At 38.0% G+C, this 18,914-nt stretch overlaps 1 long non-coding RNA gene across 1 annotated transcript in view; it reads left to right on the top strand.

Annotated features, from left to right (window-relative positions):
- The first annotated feature begins 9,796 nt into the window (after nt 1-9,796).
- LOC111557617 overlaps nt 9,797-18,914 on the top strand; it is a 120,091-nt gene continuing 110,973 nt past the window's right edge. The window contains exon 1 of the long non-coding RNA XR_006589214.1: nt 9,797-13,014. This is a non-coding gene — a long non-coding RNA (uncharacterized LOC111557617). The remainder of the gene's footprint in view (nt 13,015-18,914) is intronic.

Below are 18,914 nucleotides of genomic sequence, written 5' to 3'. Positions count from 1 at the left end.
ATGTTGAGGTTTGTTGAGTGCTTTTTTCTGTGTCTGTTGAGATGATCATATGATTCTTTTCTTTCGTTCTGTTAATGTGATGTATCACAATGATTGATTTACATATTTTGAAACATCTGCATTGCAGAGATAAATCCGGTTTGATTATGGTGAATGCAGTATTTTATTAAGAAATTTCGCATCTAGGGGTGCCTGGGTGGCTCAGTCAGTTAAGCATCTTAATTTTGGCTCAGATCATGATATCATGGTTCGTGAGTTCGAGCCCTGCATCGGGTTCTGCACTGATGGTGTGTAGCCTGCTTGGGATTCTTTATCTCTCTTTCTCTCTGCCCCTCTCTTGCTCACTCTCTATCTCTCTCTCAAAATAAATGAATTATGTAATTAATTAATTTTAAAAAAGAATTTTTGCATCTATGTTTGTCAGCGATATTGGCCTATAGTTTTTTAGTTATGACCTTGTCTGGTTTTGGTACCAAGATAATGTTGACCTGGTAGAATGAGTTTGTCAGTATTCCTCCCTTTGTAGTTTTTTGGAAGAGCTTAAGAAGGAGAATTGGTGTTATTTATTAAAACGTTTGGTAAAATGCACCAGTGAAGCCTTCTGATTCTGGGCTTTTCTTTATTGGGAGATTCTGGATTACTGATTTGATCCCCTTACTAATAATTGGTCTATTCAGTTTTTCTATTTCTTTCTGATTCAGTCTTGGTAAGTTTTATGTTTCTAAGAATTTGTCCAATTGTCCAGTTTTCCAGTTGTCCAGTTATTGGCCCACAGTTGTTCATAGTGGCCTCTTGTGATTCACTGAATTTCTGTGGTATCCGTTGTAATGTCACCTTTTTCATTTATAACTTTATGGATTTGGGTCCCCTCTCTCTTTTCCTTGGTTAGTCCAGCTAAGGATTTGTCATTTTTGTGCATCTTTTCAAGGAACCAACACATAGTTTGGTTAATCTTTTATACTGATTTTCTGTTCTCTGTTTCATTTGTTTTTGCTCTAATCTTTACTATGCCCTTTCTCTTGCTAACTTTGGGCTCAGCTCATTCTTTTTTTCTACTTCTTTAAGGCATAGATGTAGGTTGTTTATTTGGGACATTTCTTGCTTCCCGATGTAGGCGTTTACTATGAACTTCTCTCTTAGAACAGCTTTTGCTGTATCCCATAAGTTCTGGTATGCTGTGTTTCCGTTTCCATTTGTCTGGAGAAACTTATTTCCCTGAGAGCTACCCTTAGCCTTGGATATGAATTAATCCTCCTGTCTGTGTTTAGCATAGGAAGCCTCCATGCCTGCCATTAGCTTTGATCTGGAGGCTGTCAGTTCTCCTTCCTGCCTCGCAGCTTGAGTGTGCTGGGCTGCATAGCTTGTGGGAATTGCCGCCAGCCCTTCAGGCCAGATGGGACTGAAAGGCACTCTCCACAGTAAGTGGGGCTGGGACTCAGCACCTTGCCTGGGCATGGGCAAACCATGCTTTAAAGCTGGCAAAACTTTTGATTCGATGGTCCTTATCAAGCAAATCTGCACCCTACAGAGTTTCCTAGTCAGAGTGCAGTCCCAGCCTGGCTTTGTACATGAGCAAAGCCACTGGTTAAGATTACTACTTGGGCACTACAGGTATGAACTCTGTCTGCCAAGATCTGTGTGGTGGTTGTTGCAAACTCCTCCCCATTTCTCCATCACAGTCAGATTCCCCTACAGCCCCTATGGTGTGAAATCAGAGAAAGGGCTCCCACAAAGTGACCTACAATGCTGGGGGAGACTGGTTGTCCTCCCTGGTTCTCTTTTCCCATTGGAAGAATCAGAAGCTCAAGGAAGACCTCTCCATGTGGTGCTGCCCTGTCCTGGAGGAGGGGCAATGCGATCAACACCTCTCTTACCCTCCTAATGCCTATCTTGGTTTTCCAGGTGAAAGGCATTGCTTCAGCATCACCACAGCCTTCCAAGCTACTCTCCACGGTGTCTTTTTCTTGAATAGATATTAGTTCTTCTTGTGAGGGGAACAAAGTCAGCAATGAACTATGCTGCCATCTTTGTGATGTCTACTTTTCTTTTTCCGACTGAAGTACTAAAATAGGAATCCAAAATGAATTTTTTTGAAAGTGAAGATCAACCAAGATGATGATGTCCTCTAGATAATCTCAGAATAGCCACCACAAACATAGGTAATGGCAATTACATTACAGAATAAATTTCCAGTGGACTGAATGAAGACTTTGCCCCTATTTCTATTATCAAATATCTTCCCCATATCATAGAGCCAGACAGGGTCCCAGATGACTCATCGAGTATCATTCAGTGCAACATTCTTAATACTTACCATATAGTCTTCTGAGAATAGTAGATAAATACTACAATTTCCAGATATCAAGCAGGCTTTTAGGTGTTTTGAAGATTATGGATGTTTTGTTTAATCTGGAAACAAAATCAAATGGTTATGATAGTGCTCCATTTTCTTTGTATAAACATCACAAAACTATTTAGATATAAAATCAATCTAAACAGGACAAGTTAACCAAGCCTAAACTGGATACACCTCACATCCAACCAAATACCGTCATCAAGGGCTAGAACTAAAATTAGGCACTTGAATTCTTGTATCTCATAACATGAACAGTTGGATAAAGAACGAAGAGGTCTTATTAAGAAATTAAGTGTATTATTTAAATGAAACTGCTACCATAATGTTCTTAGTCTGTAAAAACAAAGAAAATCATAAAAATGCTGTTCGTCTATTTATATTTGTTTGGTTTACTATATCAGTGAACTGCATCAGTGTCCATTAATTTTCATTCTGAAAATCAAAATCCAAGAAAATAAAGTCACAAATAGTGAATTTCAGAAAGATTCTTGTTTTAGGGGACTAAAAGTTTGACTTTTAGTCACTGTTTGACTCCAGAATGTGCCCCTTTCTTATTCTTGACCAACCAAAGAGGCATAAAGTGGTTGAGACAGAAAAAAGAAAAAGGGAATTGACAGTATTCTGAATGATAATGCAAAGATCTGACTTCATTGTGAAAGTGGCAGCCTTGTAAATTATGCAATTAGGAATATATTTCTCTTCCTCCTGTGGGTTTAGAATGTACTGTCTCTGAGAATAAATGTTTGTCACTTGAGAAATGAATGTGTTTGGGTGTAGGATTTAGCAGTTACTTTGCACACACTGGATAAATAAATAAGTGTGTCTGAAACTCGTGCTGGTGGTAGAATTCCAAGAGGAATTGGCTTGGAGTGTCTACACCTACCGTGAACTGTTTCATGAAATTTACTTATGTCCCCAGACTGTCCCTAGAGTGCCAGAGGGCTATGGGCCAAATATTCCAACTTGGAAAAAGGTACTATATTCTGACACTGTGGGAGGGAAGCATGATTTTTTACCAGAGGGAGAACATTCCTTGAGAATAAAGGGTGAAGGTTCCCAAAAGGAAGATAATAACAACAACCGTACAGCTCAAGACAATGTAGAAAGAAAGGCAAGTTTTTGTTTGTTGTTGTTGTCTTCATTTTTGTGCCTTTTTAAATGCATACCTGAATACAGAAGAATAAAATTATAAAGTCAGGTATGCCCTTTGAGTGGACATTTCTATGGGCTTATGAAAATGCCTTTCTCTTATGTTATTGAGAAAATCCTATTTAGCATGCATTCTATAGGTTTCTTCTCTTTGTTGTGATTCTTTTGTTTGTTAAAACGCATATGGGCTTTGTTGTGTTTTCGTAGAGCTAAAATATACAGGGAAGTATACAAGAAAAATTGCACTAGACTGGTTAAAGAGGCAAGGAAGACTATTCAAGACTATTGGAGTAGGGGAGAAACCGTCATTATAATAGGAGAGAGAGACTGAACTCAATTCCTTTGAAACAAAAGCAGAAGAGTTTTGAAGCACAGGGGGGGACTGGTGGAAAAATGATGCAGGACGTTAGCTGGGAGGTTGGGTCAATGTGGTTAGGCCATCAGTGTTTGCTAATTGGTGCTTATTGAAGTTAGACTCCCTGCCCTCTCACAGAGACTGGCAGACAGGGGCACCATCTTTCTTGATGATTACATTTCAAAGGAATGGCTCCCAGGTCCTTGAGGAAAACATTCCTGGGTTGTAGAAGATTTACATCTCAAAGGAGCAGAAAAAGAATTTACAATTGCAGGTTTTCTAAAATAAACGCTCTAAGAAAAGAGAGATCAGGTACCTAGAGTCAGGAAGAAATCCTTCTAAAGTTTAGTCAAAGTGAAGGGAACCTTAAGGTCATCTTGGTCAGGAGTAAGGGAGATGTGACACACCGTGAAATGACTCTCCTTTTCCAAGGACACTGAATATGGCAGTTGCAGGCAGTAACTAACAGCAAAGGGAACTTGTCATAGTGAGGCCAAAGCAGTGAGGAAGCACCAGAAGATTTTGAAGTAATATTTCATGTGTACCGTCCAAGTATAAAATAAATTATCCTTTCTGAATACAGCTGACCCTTAAACAACATAGGTTTGAACTTCACAGGTCCACTTATATGTGAATTTGTTTTTCAAATATGACTTTCTTAATAATATCTTTTCTCTAGGTTACTTTGTTCTAAGAATACAGTATATAATGGACGTACCATGCAAAATACATATTATTCAATTGTTATGTTACTGTTAAGGCTTCTGGTCAACAATGGGCCGTTACTAGTTAAGTTTCAGAGGAGTCAAAAGTTATACGTGGATTTTCACCTGCATGGGGACCTCTAACCCTACATTGGCCAAGGGTCAACTGTATTTGGGAAAAAAAGGACTCTCGGAAAGGGTATGGCAGAAGGCTGAAAATCAAGCCATAACCAAATGTACATCTTTTTCTGATTATGGAAATAACAGTGATGCACCACAGACAGAGGAGTCTGTACCAACAAAGAGGAGTATTTTATCATGTAATTATTTACAAATACGGGTGTGTGGCAATAATAAAGAGCAGACAGACTTTTTGTTGGTTTTATTATCATATCTAAGTTACCTATAGACATGTATCCTTTACTGCATACATCAGAGACCAACTATCTATTCGGTTCCTTACTGATAGATAATACAGGCATTCAGGGGCGCCTGGGTGACTCAGTTGGTTAAGTGTCAGACTTCGGCCAAGTCATGATCTCACAGCTTGTGGGTTCAAGCCCCGCGCTGGACTCTGTGCTGACAGCTCAGAGCCTGGAGCCTGCTCTGAATTTTGTGTCTCCCTCTCTCTGTCCTTCCCCCACTCTCACTCTCTCTCTCTCTGTCTCTCTCTCCGTCTCCCAAAAATAAATAAACATTTAAAAAATAATAATAATACAGGCATTCACTCAAGAAATAGTTATTCAGAGTCTAATAGCTCTTGATCCTTGTGTTCATTAAAGAGGATGAAAGAATGGCCATAAGAAAGTCTACTCGGTTAACTAATGGTATGAAGGAGATTACAGAGGAGTTAAAGGGTGCTAACAGTACAGTATGGTAAATGCTGAGATGAGTGCTCTAGAAGTATATAAGAAGACAGAGGAGGCATCCTGAAAGAAATAATATTTATTTTCAGATACAAAAGATGAGTAGGAGGTAGGCAGTTAGGAGAGATGGCACACATTCTCCAAAAACCATACATATCAAAAAAAGACAGTAAATAAAACCACCTACAACCAATGTCTATAACATAAATAGGAGACAGGAAATATTACAAATGCTATTTACATGTAAGTGGGAGAACATGTACAAAGCACAACGAGCCAGATTTGAAGTCTATATCTGAGCAGAGAGACAGATAGAGACATCCCAGGCAACAAGAGAGAACATCAGGATGCAACACAGAAAAGAACTCCTCACTCCCAGCATAGAAACACTGAACTAAGAAGAGATCTAAGATCTAGGCGGTAGGGAGAAAGGACTCGAACATGTTTGTAATCAGACATGGCCATTGGGAACAGGCATCTTTTCTGAAAGAGAAACAAGTAACTTGGAAAGGGATGGGGGGATATTCTTAAGAAGTTTACTGGTGACAAGAAAGAAGAAGTAAGATCTGAAACTTAAGAATTAATATATAAGCAAAAGAATGGCACATGATTCAAAGACATAATAACACCCCATCCTTCACCAAGTAATTAAACTTCTTCTATCCAGGACACTGTACCCTCACTGCCCACTGTACTAGCAGTGGATGCCCTTGAGCTAAATTCGCTAGCAAAATTTACACCCCCCCCACCCCCCAACATCTGTTATTGCTGGTCAAGGTATGTTTTAAGCCTTTCAAATGAGTAGAAAAATTAGAAAATGCTATTTGTCCTCTTGTTATCTATGGTACTTAGGCCTTTTCATAAATCTATCTCAGGTACACAGAGAGGATTCATGGATACAATGCCCTGCATACCACTGCTCGTCTCACCAGATACTGTTTTAAATATGTGCACTCCATCAATAAACATGACAATGTTTATAATATGGGGATAAAAATTATAGATGATAGCTCATTCATAAAGCTCTTAGAGTATTTTTTTTTAATCCAGAAAATGAAATCTCCAAGCCCTGTTGGTTTCACTGGAGAGTCCTACCAAAATTTCAAATAATTAACACCAATTATTTAAACAGAAGGAGAAAGAAAGCTCTCCTATTACTTTAACAAAGGCAGCATTACTCTGGTTTCAAAATCAAAGACAGTACAAAATTAGAACTACAGAGGCAAATCTTCCAAGAATATAAATACAAAAATTCTTAGCAAAACATTAGCGAATAGAATTTAAACAGATATGGCATGAATTATACATCATAACCAAGTGGGGTTTATTCTACGCATGCAAGGATGGTTCAATATTCCAAAATGAGTCATTGTTATTCACCATCTTAACGGGCTTAAGAAGAAAAATCACATATTTATATAAATTGATGCAGGAAGAACACTGGACAAAATTCAACATTCATGCATGGCAAAATCTTAGGGAAAATAGAAATAGAGGGGAATTTCTCAACTTGATAAAGAGCAATGCACAAAAACCCCTACTAATAGCATTAAACTTAGTGCTGAAAGACTGATACACCCTTCCCAAGATTAGAAACAAGGTAAAAATGTCTGCCCTCACCAACTTATTAAATAAACATAGAGCTGGAAGCCCTTGATGATGAAATGAGGCAACAAAAGGAAATAAAAGATGTACAGATCTGAAAGGAATAATTGGAATAACTAAACTGTCCCTATTTGCAGATAGCATGATTGTCTACAAGGATAACAACCACACTCCAAAAATTGAAAAGTGTGTTCAGCAAGTTATAAGATATAAGATAAATATATAAAAACAAATTGCATTTATATATGGTAGCAATGAACATATGGACACTAAAATTAAAAATAAAATATTATTTACAATATTCAAAAAATGAAGCAGATGTAAATTTAACAAAACATGGAGGAGACTTCTATGCTGAAAACTATACAACGCTGATGAAAAATCTAAAGAAAAATAAATCAACCAGCATCCTGCTCATAGCTTCAACGAGTCAACATAGTAAAGTTGTCAGTTCTTTCCAAATTAATATACAGATTTAATATAATTCTTTACAAAATGTCATGAAGATTTTTCTGTACATACAAACAGTACTATTCTAAAATTTATACAGAATTTGAAAGGAGCTGGAATGGCTAAAACAGTTCTGAAAAGAACAAAATGGAATAAATCAGTCTCCACAATTTCAGAACTTTTTATATAGCTACAATAATAAAGACTATGGGGGCGTCTGCGGGGCTCAGTTGGTTAAGCATCCAACTCTTGTTTTCTGCTGAGGTCATGATCTCACAGTTCATGCTGACAATGCAGAGCCTGCTTAGGATTCTCTTTCTCTCCCTCTCTCTCTCTCTCTCTCTGCCCTCCCCTGCTCATGCTCTCTCTCTTTTTCTCAAAATAAATAAACTTAAAATAATAATAATAATAAAGACTGTGTGATATTCGCAGATGGGTGGACAGACAGAAAAAGGAGACAGGATAGACAACAAAAAGGAATAAAAGGCATCCTAATTGGCAAGAAAGAAATAAAACTTGCACTATTTGCAAATGACATGATACTATACATAGAAAACCTGAAAGACTCCACATAAAAACTATTAGAACTGATAAATGAATTCAGTAAAAATGCAGGATACAAAATCAATGTGCAGAAATCTATTGTATTTGTATACACTAATAATGAAGCAGCATAAAGATAAATTAAGAAAACAACCCCATTTACAATTGCACCAAAAATAAAAAGATACCTAGGAATAAACCTTACCAAAGAGGTGAAAGACCTGTGCTCTGAAAACTATAACACATTGATGAAAGAAACTGAAGATGACACAAAGAAATGGAAAGACATTCTATGTTCATGAATTGAAAGAATAAGTATTGCTAAAGTGTTTGTACTACCCAAAGCAATCTACAGATTTATGCAATCCCTATCAAAATACCAAGAGCATTTCCCATGCAACTAGAACAAACAATCCTAAAATTTATATGGAACCACAGAAGACCCCATATAGCCAAAACAATTTTTAAAAAGAAAAGCAAAGCTGGAAATATTACAATTCCAGACTTCAAGTTATATTTTAAAGCTATGGAAATCAAAACAGTATGGTACTGGCACAAAAACAGACATATAGATCAATGGAACAGAATAGAAAATCCAGAAAGAAACCCACAAGCATATGGTTAATTAAAAGCAGAAAAGAATATCCAGTGGGAAAGACAGACTCTTCAACAAGTGGTGTTGGGAAAACTGGTCAGCTACATGCAAAAGAATGAAACTGGACCACTTTCTTATACCATACACAAACATACACTTAAAGAGGTAAAGATGTAAATGTGAAACCTGAAGCCATAAAAATCCGAGAAGGGAGCACAAGCAGTAATATCTCTGACATCAGCTGTGGCAACATTTTTCTAGGTATCTCTCCTGAGACAAGGGAAATAAATGCAAAAAGAAATTATTGGGACTACATCAAAATAAAAAGTTTCTGCACAGCGAAGGAAACAATCAACAAAATTAAAAGGCAGCCTCCTGAATGGCAGAAGATATTTGCAAATGACATATCCAATAAGGGGTTAGTATCCAAAATACCCCAAAATTTATACAGCTCAACACCCAACAAACAAATAATCCAATTGAAAAATGGACAGTCGACATGAACAGACATTTTTACAAATAAAACATCCAGATGGCCAACAGACACCTGAAAAGATGCTCCACATCACTCACCATCAGAGAAATGTATATCAAAACTACAATGAGACATCATCTCACACCTATCAGAATGGCTAAAATCAATTAACACAAGAAACAAGTGTTGGCTAGGATATGGAGGAAAAAGGAGCATTCATCCACTGTTGGTAGGAATGCAAACTGGTGCAGCCACTGTGGAAAACAGTATGAATGTTCTTAAAAAGTTAAAAATATGCTCTATGATCCAACAATCACACTATCCTGGGTATTTACCCAAAAACACAAAAACACTAATTCAAAGGGATGTATCCACCCCTATGTTTACAGCAGCATTGTTTATAATAGCCAAAATATGGAAGCAGCCCAAGTGTCTGTGTCTATTGGTAGATGAATGGATAAAGAAGAGGTGCTATACACACACACACACACACACACACACACACTGGAATATTATTAAACCATAAAAAGAGAATAAAATCTTACTATTTACAACATGGATGGAGCTAGAGAGTATAATGCTAGGCAAAATAAGTCAGAGAAAGACAAATACCATCTGATTTCACTCCTATGTGAAATTTAGGAAACAAAACAAGTGATCTAAGGGGAGAGAGAGAGACAGAGAGAGAGAGAGAGAAACCAAGAAATAGACTCTTAACTGTAGAGAACAAACCAATGGTCAACAGAGGGGAGGTGGGTGGAGAAATGATTGAAACAGATGACGGGATTAGGGCATGAACTCATCATGATGAGCACTGTGTGATGTATGGAAGTGCTGAATCACTGTATTGTACACCTGAAACTAATATAACACTGTATGTTAACTAAACTGGAATTAAAATTTTAAAAAGATAGAAAAAGAAAAATGAGAACGAATAGAAAATCATAAATCAATCCACACAAATATGCTCAGTTGATTTTTTGGCAAATGTGCACAAATTGTCCTGGAGTAATTCAACATCCACTGACCAAAAACAAAAATTAAAAGTGAACTTTGACCAAAGTCTCACATCTTATACAAAAATTAACTAATAACGAATGGATCATAGATGTAAATACAAAATGCAAATTATAATACCTTAAAAATATGAGTAATGTTTAATTATATCTTAATAAAAATAAATATTCCTAAATTGTCATTTTTTAATGTTTTGGGTTTTGTCCCCACATAAAAATATATATTAAAAAATATAATTTGAAATAGGGTTTTATTTGCAAGTAGAATTCAATTATATTTGGTTTGTACATAATAGTAGAACACAATGGAGAATGGATTGCATTCCCTCACTATGCAGGTCAAGATCTAGTTACATAAATGAACACACAAAAATTTTTATACAGAAATCATCTATGCTTCGAATAATATTTCAGACAAGACACAAATAAATTTCCTGTTGCCCTCAAGTTTACTGACTCACTGGTTTGTTTCAGGAACAGACAAAATGAACTAATTCCTCAAAAAGCACAATCTACCAAAATTCACCCAAGATGAAATAGATCATTTGAGTAGCCCTATTACTATTAAGGAAATTGAATTCATAAGTTTAACCTTCGCAAAAGAACTCCATACTTACTTAAACCGTCTTTACTTACTGCTTTAGTATGTTCTTCCACCCGCTATCCCTGTTTTACCACCAAGTTCACATTCTTCAAAGCACATACCATAATTTGTAATCATCCTTTTTTTAAGTTATTAAAGTCTCCCTTCCATAGAAGTGCAAACACCATAAGGACAGGGACAAGAAGCTGTTTTTAAAATTCAAAACCATATAATCAGCACCTAAAACCCCTAAGACAAGGGTCAGATGAGAAGCAGTGAAGAAGTCAGAATTTATAATGCAAATTTTTGGCTTTTCCTACCGTAATTAGACCATCACGATGTCTTCTTTTTATAATTTATGCTTAATCCGTCATTTGCTGAACTGAGTATTGTCCATCCTCCCACATTTCCTTTTACTGTGAGGAGGCCATGGAGGAGGAACAGAGGAGTCAGCCCTAAGAACGAAGCACTGGCAGTATGCGGGAGCCCACTCCTGCCCATTTGCAAGAGGGGAAGCTGTGCATCTCTTCCCAACTCCGCCCTCTGTGGCATCACATGAGTCCTTTCTAATGGACTATGGTGGGAGTATTTATACCTCAGAAATGAATACACACTACAACTCAGGACTTCTTTCCCTCCTGAAGAACCAGTTGTTAAACCTTTACCAGCACACCATGGAAACTTCTGGCCTGTAGCTAAGAAATTAAATGAAATTATTACAGAAAACAGATACGAAGTGGAAAAAGGAATGGGTTGGAAAAGAGTAGAGGAAAACAGTTATTGAGCACCTCATATGTTTTCCAATTTAAACCATCCAGTAATTCTGAAAAATAGGTGTTATCATCATCATCATCCCTAAACAGAGATTGGGAATCTAAATCTATAACATGGTAGATTATGGATTTAAGATTTAAAGTCAGGTCTTTCTCTCTCCCATGCCTTTGACCTTTCCATATATTATGCTTCCTGAAGAATAACTCTTTGCTGCTTGTAAGTTCTTAAGGGATACAGGTCTCTGGATTTATTTATTTTTTAATCAGATTCAGAAATGTTACGGGAATCTCTTTAATACTGACAAATTTACACCATTTGTGTATGGTTTTTATTTGTTATTCATTATTATAACTGAAAGAAAACAAATCTCTAAATCTAATTTGGAATTTCCATTTATTGCAGGGGGAGGGACAGAGGGAGAGGGAGAAAAAAACTTAAGCAGGCTCCACGCCCAGTATGGAGCCTGACACAGGGCTTGGTTTCACCACCGTGAGATCATGACCTGACCTGAAATCAGAAGTCGTGTGCTTAACCCACTGAGCTACCCAGGAGCCCCTCGTTTGGAAGTTTTAGATGCCCTAAATCTGTTTTCTTTTCTCTTTTCTTTTTTTCCCCCCTCTTCATCATAGTAGCACAACAGTCTAGCAGAAGAAACTTGACTTATGGTTTGAAGATATAAAAGTGGTATTGAAAAATGGCTCAAAAGTGTCATAATTTAGAGAAATGCAACCTAGACAGAAATAAATACTAATATACCAGTTAGAAGAGTAAAACCAAACCATAGAATCTTACCAAAATAAAAAACTAGATAAAGACCAAATTGGAGTCATTGACCACACTAATGAGACTTGGATATCTCAACCATAAAATACATGATTGAAATCAATCAATCATAAAATACATTGAAAACTGATAGAGTCAGAGACAAAGCCATCTAGTAAGAACGTGTAAAATATCCATAACTTGGCAGTCACATACGAAGGAAGATATTTCATGGGGTTTCGTTGACCTGCCATCAGGTTGGAGCGTCAGGGTTTTATTTATGGGGCAAAAAAAGTTGAATATGTTTCAGACATTGTGATGGATGCCAGTAGACAGCAAAAACAGAAGCCTATTATTTCAACCCACTTATTTTCTTTAAAATGTGGCGATATTAAACTGGATGAAAAAAATCATAATGAAAATTCTAAAATTCTTCTAACATAAGACAAGTCTAATATGGATAACCACCCCGAGAAATAATCTCAAAGAAGAAAGGCCGACCTATCACAGAAACGAATGGCGCTGCTTAAATGATAAACAAATTTTAAAATGTAGTCCGCAGTGATAAGAGAGTATAGCAGAGGATTCACGAGCTCAAAGAATGTTGTTAACAATGTCAGTGGGAGCCAGGCAGCAGGGGAACATCTGCTTAATGGGGACTCTTAACTAAGTAATATAAACTATTGATCAGATGGTAAACTGATCTGAAAGAAAATCATTTCCGTGTATCTTAGGTCTCGGATAAATTCAGTGTTGAAGACCGTCAGAGCAACTGGCATGGGTGAGTGGCAAAAGAATAAAATAACCTGAGCCAATACCCCAGCTCTATCTAGGTGCTGCTTCACTTAACACCCGTTCTTCAACTCTTCAGTACCTGGCCACGGTAGGAAGAAAAGTGTGATAATTCTGTGTTGCCAGAGAATAATGCTGATGATCCAAAGATATGTAAGCTCTTCTCTGTGGGCACCCTTATAAATACCTTTCCCCTCTGTTTCCTAAAATACTTAATACTCACACAAGCCCAATTTAGCCAGGCAAATCTTGGACTCGCCAAGTATTTAAAAGTATTTAAGAAACACACACATACACACTCAGCATATGGAAAATGAATTTGAGAGAGATGGTGACAGTTGCTGTGTTTGTAGATTTATCAGCAGCCACCCAGCACAATAAACCATCCAAACCTACATGCCAAATTCTCGGATATGATAAATGACAATCATTTAGTAGAGCTAACCTGAAAACTTTTTTAAACCAAAAGTAGGGCAATAACTTGCACCATTGGTGAAAAAAAAAGCTTTGTAGAAATCTAGTCTTCCCCACTTTCTATATTTTTCTTTCTTTCTTTCTTTCTTTCTTTCTCTCTCTCTCTCTCTCTCTCTCTCTCTTCTCTCTCTCTCCCTCTCTCTCCCTGTCTCTCTCTCTTTCTGTTTCTGTCTCACTTTTTTTTTATTACTCAATTCTAAAATAGCAGCATGTTAACAGCAGAATTTAATTTTCATTTACATGGATTTGCATCATCGGGTAAAAATCTTGCTATCAAATCAACAAGTCAATGCAACATTCTTCCAATATTGTACGCTGGAATTACAATCTGTATTATAAAATTTTTAACAAAGATGCCAGTAAGGGTCACTGAATTGAGTCATGACAGATCAGTTATACAAACTCTACCTCTATTACGTTCAAATGTGAATCCTATAATATCCTGCTTCTTGAGGTATAACACCTTGTTTAAAGTTTTAATTCAATGTCAAATTAGTTTAATAAGAGAATTCTCAAGGCAGAGGGGAAATCCAGCATTAGGGAATCTTTGACATTCTTTTGTGTGCTTCTGTGGTTAGAGAGCATACTGGCAGTGAATGAAAACAAATTGCATATATCAGGAGAATGTCTTATGTTTTATGGCTCTGAAATGGTCCTTGCTTTACTTCTTGGGAAAATTCTAAATGACACCTCTACACCATATTAGTACATTAATTGCAAACACATTTTCTAATAGTAGTAAGAAGTTTGCAGAAATCAGAATGAAGATTTACTGCAATTTGATTCAGTTGTTAGTCCAAACGAGAGACTAAGGACAATGTGCACTGGCTTGTTAGGACCACTATTAAATAGCTCCAGATTTTAAATTTTAATACCAGTTTTGAAATGCAATTAATGAGTTTCCTTTCACATCACACAATTAGCCCTGTTCATTAGCCTCGTAAATTTCCTAAAGAGGGCAGAAAGAGGAGAGGGAAGGGAATTGAAACATTGCCTGAACATCCAAATGGGCTCCCAGGAACACTCTGTGACTCCAGAAAGCAAGAACCACGGATTCTAGGGGCGCCTGGGGTGGCTCAGTAGGTGCAGACTTCAGTGCAGGTCATGATCTCACAATTTGTGAGTTCGAACCCCATGTTTGGCTCTGTGCTGACAGCTCAGAGCCTGGAGCCTGCTTCGAATTCTGTATCTCCCTCTCTCTCTGCCCATCCCTCACTAGTTCTCTGTCTCTCTCTGTGTGTCAAAATAAATAAAAACATTTAAAAATAAATAGATAGATAGATAGATAGATGATAGATAGATAGATAGATAGATAGATAGATAGATAGAACGAACCATGGATTCTAGAAGCCTTCTGCCACGGGAATCCAAGTAGTGCTCAGCTGGAAGAAGTACAATTCTTGCAGTGCAGAAGGTAAAAGTTTCTCATTGCCCAGCTGCAGAGGTTTGTGGGGGATAGACGGTTGGCGCTCCCCAAAGATCCATGTGCTACTCTGTATTTCTCCCAGTCCCCTCTTTCAGTTCCTTTGAGACCACATGATGAGTGCAGGATAAGGACAGGTGAGCGGAAGTAATGTCTGTGTCTTCCAGGCTGGAGCAGTTAAGAACCAATGTGCTGTTTTATCTACTTCTTTCACGTTTTTCACGTTTCCAGCGGTATGACACCACGTTGCATCCTAGGCAGAGAGAAAAATACGGTTATTATGTTGAGTCACTGAAATTTCTGGGCTTACTTCTTGCCACATCCTACACTAGCTTAGCCTAACTAATTCACCCTGAATAATCTAAAACAGCTGCCATGAGTCAGTCTACAAATTCACAGTGTATAAGAGATACGGCTTTATATTTATTTATGTATTTATTTATTTACTCATTTAATAATTTTATTTTCTATAATTAAATTGGTGGTCAGCCCCCTGCCCATGATGCTACGCATGTACAAAACTTGAGTACCGGTCTTTCTTGACTGTCATCTCCTCCCCCACTCACACCACCCCTATCGAACTCCTCTATTAAAGTTCCTGGGGCTTGCAGGGGTATAAAGTCACCTAGACTTTGAGTCCCCTGTCTCCCCATGCAATGTCACAATGTCCAACCTTAAAGCCAATGTAACCTTTTGGATCCAGATGCCCCCTCCCTGTTTATTATTCATTTATCTTGGGGCCACATGTGTCACTCCTGATTCGGTTGTCCCTGATTCTCTGCTGGGACCCTCTGCTCCTGGATGGCCTTTTTGGGACTGTGGCATGTTCTAGACACAGCTGTCGGCCACAGGTACCTGCCTTCTCATCCCTCCTCCACTCAGCTTGGGAAGAACTGACTGTTTGCCCAGAAAGAGTTACTGTCCTTTCATGACTAAATAAGACACATTATCCATTCCCCAAATTATCTCCCTGCTCCATTCGAGGACTTAACAATTTTGAAAACAAAAAACAGAGCCAACTGTTGAAGGCAAGCAATGGAAAGGGGTAGAAATAGCAGCTGAGAAAAGAAAATAAACAAACATAGATTAGGATTTCTAAAAATGTTATGTTGCTACACAGTTCATGAATGACTTCTTTTTTTTTTCTTATTTCCTACAAGATATTTTATGTTAAATGCATATGTGACATGTCTTTTGGCCTTAATATGTGTTTTGAGTCTTTTACTCTCCCTCAGGCTTTTCCACCCCCTTAAAATGCAGCCAAAATAATCATTCCATTTTAGGGAATTGCCTTCTGAAAATCTCCCCCCCAACTTTGTTCATGTTGCCTCACCATTCCAAATGTGTCTGTATTCCAAGGCCCAGCCCAAAGGCCATTATCTCCTAAAAGCCTTCCCTCATACATAAATACAAATAGCCCCCTTTCCGATCAGACTTTGTGTTTTGAGAGTGTGCCGGCTGAATGATACAAACTACTTCCCAACCTCTCATTTGTGAAAGGTGGATAACAGATGTCTACTCCATGCTATGATTGATAGGATTAAATACACAGGGTCTTATGGTTTGGACAGTCCCTAACCTATGCTAAGCATTCGGTAAACGGCAATCATTAATATAATAATACTAATAATATGTTTTATGGTATTTATCTCAACTTCTTTTACAGTAAGTTTTCACCATTTGAGCTTTCTCTTGTGGAATCTGCACTGTCTAGGGATAAATATTCCCGTGACTCTTAACATGGTAATCCATAGGTAGTTATTTAATCAGTCAGTGAACCAATGATTGAATAAATCAAAAGGATAATTCAGTGATGGGGCTCAGCTTTGTTCAGTACATGTGTCTCCAAATAACAGACCTTAGGTCTCTATCCAGACCATTGCTCCTGTGAGGCTACCCCTTTCCCAAAGCACGATTAGCCACCAAAATACTAGGTCTCCAATCGCTGCATAGTCCCAGTTGCCACAAAACCTACAGTTTTGTGTGAAACCAGCTGCCATCCTGGGGTATTCAATCCCCATGTCCCCGTAGGAAAAGTCCTCAGTACAATGCAAACCTCATAGGCCTGTTCTACGCATCCCTAGTGTGATCTCATTGGCCGTTTATCGTCCAGCTCCCAAGCCTCTGGGTTGTGTTTTCAAACCGTCAAGCTCTTACAAATAAGCCCTTACCAATGACCTGTTCTCTGCTCTAAACAGTTTTTCACCTTCTGGTTCTAACAGAAATGCAACTGTCCACTGAGGAAAGTGACCTTACATACCCTTTAGGTGAACGTGTTGTTTTTTCCTCATTTTTAACCCCATGTAATTCAGGGAGGCAAGAGAGGTATCTCTTACTGAAGTGACCATTTAAAACTAGGACACTTTTAATAGTAAAAAGGGATGCTAAAAATTGTACCAAGGCAGCAAGGCATAACCTAGGACTGTCTCCGGGCAATTATTCACCGTTGCCACATCCAAACGATTTCTCTCCTTTAGCCTTCAATAATTGTGTTTTCTTTGATGCGTATGTCATCATAGTTTGACAGTCCTTTGCTTCTCTAGTTTTTCTCTTTTTTGAAACTACCAATTTCCTCTTCCTTGCAGAATAATTCACCAATGATTTCAGCAACTCTGTGACTGCCTTCTTCTCGTCAGTGACTCCTGTCATAATGACAACACCCTGAATTCCAAGTTGCTTGACATCCTTATCTCCACGGATCCTTTTTCTTAGTTCAGCCTTAGCCTCCCTCTCACCTGATCAGACACTAGACCTGTAATACACCAATAGTATACATCAGTTACACACACAGATTTTAAACATAACATTACCCTCCTATTTCCCCAGTGAGTGAAATGTACTCCAAAATGTATCTAACTCTGTGAGAACAGGAGCCCACTGAGCCACCACCCTATTCCCGCCTGTGCTTCTGTCCTTACGCACACTGGTTCCACGTTCTAGCATCGTATCTGCTCCTTCGTAAGTGTGCGTGACCAGCTTGCTGTTATTTGCCTCCATTGTACATCCCTGGAAATTTTCAACACAGAATAACTTATAAAAATCAATTTATTCTGCTTCTGTGCTCAAGATCCTGAATATGGACCTAGAAAATCAAAAAGATTCTGCTGATAGGACTTCCTTCAAGTGTACGACCAAAATTCTCCACCTGACACCCAAATTTGACAGTCTTAAAATACATCCTTGGTAATTCACCCTCTCTGTCACGACTGTCCCACACTTTCCCCTCTCAAGTCTCATAATTCCCTAATTGACTCTTGGGCAATGAACGACTAACTAGAAACTTCATAGAGAAAATCTGTCTGATACCTCCCTTTATTCCCCTTTACTAATTACCCTTTACTAATTATTACCTGATAGTCCCCCATATTCCTCCTGCTGTTAAAATGAAAACATCTTGCTGATATTTCTGATATTTTCTAATGTCATTCTGTTTTATTGTAGCATTTTGTTTCCATAACAGGTTGTCAGGTTTTCATCTGACCTCCCTGAACATGTGACAGGTTCAGTTTCTGGATCCTTGATTTTTTCACCAGCTTTTAAACACTGAAACACCCAGGGGCTCTCTTTTTGGTGCCCTTCTCCATCTATACTCCCCTCCTAAGTGATCTCATTCAGTCTCATGATTTCCAAAACTACGAATACACTGAAGTCTTTGAAAATTTCGTCTAACATCACTCCCCAGGTTTATACCCATCTCCATACACCTGGTGTTTATTGTTTACTTTGCAGTATAGATTTGTAATATAAAGCTTCATTTGGCATTAATGCCATTTCAAACTTAGGGAGCCAGACAGAACCATTGAGTCTTCTCATCAGTTTGTGCACAATTATATGCCACCCCCCACCTAAAGCCTTCTTCACTGTCCCTGAATCACCCCCCCCCCCCCAGCCAGTTCCTACGCCGCAAACCTAGAGCCATCTTTGATTGCTTTCTTCACACCTTACTTATATCCAACCCACCAATAATTCTGCCTAGTTTATTTCCAAAACAT

Source organism: Felis catus, chromosome D4 (assembly GCF_018350175.1).
Source record: "Felis catus isolate Fca126 chromosome D4, F.catus_Fca126_mat1.0, whole genome shotgun sequence".
NCBI classification, from domain to species: domain Eukaryota; kingdom Metazoa; phylum Chordata; class Mammalia; order Carnivora; family Felidae; genus Felis; species Felis catus.
This window is presented reverse-complemented; position numbering and strand designations above follow the sequence as displayed.